The sequence below is a fragment of the Dasypus novemcinctus genome, chromosome 17 (genome assembly GCF_030445035.2).
Source record: "Dasypus novemcinctus isolate mDasNov1 chromosome 17, mDasNov1.1.hap2, whole genome shotgun sequence".
NCBI lineage: Eukaryota > Metazoa > Chordata > Mammalia > Cingulata > Dasypodidae > Dasypus > Dasypus novemcinctus.
Window position 1 is genome coordinate 86,449,185 of NC_080689.1, and position 4,088 is coordinate 86,453,272.

The window sequence follows — 4,088 nt, forward strand, 5'->3', positions numbered from 1 at the left end:
AAGACAAGGAACAGAGAACTTTTGTCAGTTCTGGAGCCCTGAGGAGAGATGAGTCATTTGCCTGATTGCTTGCCCAGAGAGACAAGCCCTATGCCAGCATAAAGCTGAGATTGGAAGAAACTGGGCGGGCAGCCTTAAGAGGAAGAAACAAGGAGGCAGAGAACACCCACCATCTTGTCTCAACACATGGCAATTGACTTTGGTTGGGAAGCAGCCATGCGTTGGAATCTGTATGGCCTTATAAGTGTAAGTTTTTACCACAAATAATTACTCTTTATAAAAGCCAAAAGATTTTTGGTACTTTGCATCAGCACCCCTTTGGCTGACTAATACAGGCATATAGGGAACAAACCACTGCAAACATCATACTGAATGGTGAAAGATCGAAAGCTTTCCTTCTAAGATCTGGAGCAAAACAAGGATGCCCGCTGTCACCACTGCTCTTCAGCATTGTACTGGACATTCTAGCTAGAGCAAGCAGAGAAGAAAAATAAATAAAAGTCATCCATATTGGAAAGGAAGAAGTAACATTTTCACTATTTGCAAACCACAAGATTCCATGTATAGAAAGCCTCATAAATCTACAACAAATATACTAACTAGAGCAAGAAAGAAATTGAGCAAAGTGATGTCCTATGAAATAAACACCCACAAATTTGTAATATTTGTGAATGATTGTAATGAGCGTTTCAAGGAGGAAATGAAGAAAAATATCCATTTCCAATTACAATTAAATCAACTATCTCAGAATAAATATAGCCGAGGTTGTAAAGAACTTATGTATGGGAACTACAAAACCGTGCAAACAGAAATCAAAGACCTAATAAAGGGAAAGACATTGCATGCTCACGGATTGGAAGGCTAAATATTGCCAAGATATCAACTCTACCAAAAACGAATGATAGATTCAATGCAATCCCAATGAAAATTGCAATAAACAGCTTTGCAGAAATGGAAGACAATCATCAAATTTATTTGGAAGGATATGCTATCCTGAAAAGTCACAACCATCATGAAAGACAGAGTTGGAGGACACACCTTTCTTGACTTGAAACTTATTACAAAGCAGCAGTGGTCATAAAAACATGGTCCTGGCCTAAGAATAAATATATAGATCAATGGAATCAAAGTGAGAGTTCAGAAATTGACCTTCACTTTCATGGCCAATTGATTTTTCCCAAGGATGCCAGGTACCCTCAATGGGGAAATAATGGTCTCTTCAATAACTGATGCTGGCAGAACTGGGCATCCATATGTAAAAGTATGATGGAGGACAACTATCTCATATCATATACAAAAATTAACTGAAACGTATAAAGACTTAAAAGAACTAGGAACATAAAACTTGTAGAAGAAAACTTAAGAAGTTCTTCAGAACCATGAGTTGGGCAATATTTAGTTTTGTTTTTTAAAAATATTTTTTATTATTATCATTCTTACTTTAAAGATACATTGATCACAGAAATTATTGCATTAAAAAATATAAAGGTTCCCATATACTGCATTCCACACACACACACTCCTTCCAATCGACAACTTCTTTCATTAGGGCAGTAGATTTCATTGCATTTGAAGAGCACATTCTGGAGCATTGCTACACTGCATGGATTATAGTTTATTTTGTAGTTTGCACTCACTCCCAGTCCTTTCAGTGGGTTATGGCAGGTTATATTATGCCCGCATCTGTCCCTGCAATATCATTGAGGAGAACTCCCAAGTCCTGAAAATGCCCCAATATCACACCTCTTTTTCCCCCGTCCCTGCCTTTGGCAACTCCCATGGCCACTGTCTTCACATCAATGAAATAATTTAATTCTTCCAATGCTAGAGTCATGACAATTCTATAGGAGAATACCAGTAAATCCATTCTATTTTATTCCTGCATCCTGAGGACCCTGGGATGGCCATGTCCACTCCAACTTTAAAATCAAAAGGGGGCTTAGATCCCACATGGCTGATGGATGGAATTCTCCCGCTTGCATTTGTACACTCTCTTGGTTCCCTGGTGCAGTGGTTGACTATCCTCACCTCCCTGTTAGTTGACATGGGCAAGTCCAAAGAAAAGGAGAGTAAGTGTTACAACTCTGCTGAGGCCCAGGGCCCAGCTGGCATATAGGCAGTCCAGAGATTCAAGTCTCCTGAGCATATACCAAACCCAGCACCTATCACAGGTAAGGGAAAAGTGACAGAAGAAGCATGCATAGAGAAGTCACATCTGAATCCAACTCCACACTCAGGAGCACAAATTCCACTGACGAGGCAGTGAACTCCAGAGCCATCTGTCATGATCAGAGAACCTGGGTGTGTCTGTACCCCTCAGAAGGACCCTTCCCTGGGGTTGTACCTACTTTGGCTGTCTCTGAGATCCTGCTGAGATGAGCATAAGTGCAACCCCTCTGAAGACCTCCCAACTCATTTTGAAGTCTCTTAGCCATATAAACTCATCTGTCTTTACCACTTACCCGTTTTATTCAAGGTCTTTTTCTAGGTACATCACCAGCAGGTGTTGGTAGTAATACCTCAGCACCAGGGAGCCTCATGCCCAGAGTCATATCCCACACTGGGGGGAAGGTAATGCACTCACATGTGGAGTTTGGCTTAGAGAGTGGCCACATTTGAGCAATGTGGAGGCTCTTGGGATGTAATTCTTAGGCACCCTACAGTTTAGGCCTACTTGTAATTTAAAGCACTTAGGCCCATAAACATAGTCATCAGTATCAAGGGCCCATCACTGGACCATCCTTCTTCACTGGTCTTTGCCCTTGTACTTGGGTATTGTTGCTGCTCCAGTGGGGAGTGGGGCAGAGTTTCCCGGAATGGGAACTCAGCCCTCCCTCAGTTGTTGGAAACTCTGGAGTGAGGTATCATTGATTGGGAATGCATGGGTGGGAGGGAGTTCTCCAGGGCAATGTCTTCTTAGATTTTACACCCAAAGCAAAAGCAACAAAAGAAAAATAGATAAGTGAGACCTAATCAAGATTATAAACCTTTGTGCCTAAAATGCCTTTATAATGAAAGCAAAAGCAATCTAATTCTATGGAAGGATATATGGGGAAACCATATATCCAATGAGGGTTTTCTATCTAGAAAATATAAAGTATCGTGAAGGTCGACATATATAGAATGAAAGACAACCCAATTAAAAAACGGACAAAGCTGCTGTCAATTGCAGTGAAGTGGGCATCGCCATGCCAGAGTCCTCAGGATTGGGAAATGAAATATGACCTAGAGTGGACTTACCGGTATTCGACTACGGAATTATTGTGGCTCTAGCAGTGGAAGAAATTATATCACTGATGTGGAGACAGTGGCCACTGGAGTTGCCCAAGGCAGTGACAGGGAAAAGGAGGCATATTATGGGGGCGTTTTGGGGACTTGGAGTTGGCCTGAATGATATTGCAGGCACAGATGCAGGGCATTATATATCCTGCCATAACCCACTGAATGGACTGGGAGAGAGTGAAAACTACAAAGTAAACTACAATCCATGTGTGTAGCAATGTTCCAAAATTTGTATTCATCAAATGCAATGAATGTACACCACTAATGAAAGAAGTTGTTGATGTGAGAAAATGGGGGTTGTGGGGAATGGGGCATATGGGAATCTCCTTCATTTTTTAATGGAACATTTTGTGTGATGTATATATCTCTGAAAAATAAACAAAATATTGCATCTGAGGCTGAGTGGAATCTCTCCTGAGTTATTTATGGTAGACTGAATCAAAATAAATGTTTCTAACAGTGAAAAAATGAAACTGAAAATACATTTTGAAACATGGGCAAAAGTCTTGGATATGGCTCCAAAGGGTAAAAAATGGCAAGAAAGCACATAAAAAGATGCTCACTGTCATTGCTATGATGGATATGTAATTCAAAACCAAAATGAGATATCATAACATACCCACTAGAATGGCTCTTATTAAGACATGGAAAATAACAAGTACTGGAGAGGATGTGGAGAAATAGGAACACCCAGTCGTTGCTGGTGGCAAAGGAAAATGGCCGCACAGCAGCAGTTGGACCTTGCAATATGGAGAAGGCATTCCCTCTGAAAATTCTGTGATGACTGGTCGCCATGGTTACTTCAT

The 4,088-nt window shown here is 40.9% G+C and overlaps 1 protein-coding gene across 3 annotated transcripts in view; it reads right to left on the reverse strand.

Moving 5' to 3' along the window:
* The window catches only part of LOC131273796 (protein IWS1 homolog), a 119,909-nt gene that overhangs the window by 51,315 nt on the left and 64,506 nt on the right, over positions 1-4,088 (reverse strand). The window lies entirely within an intron of this gene.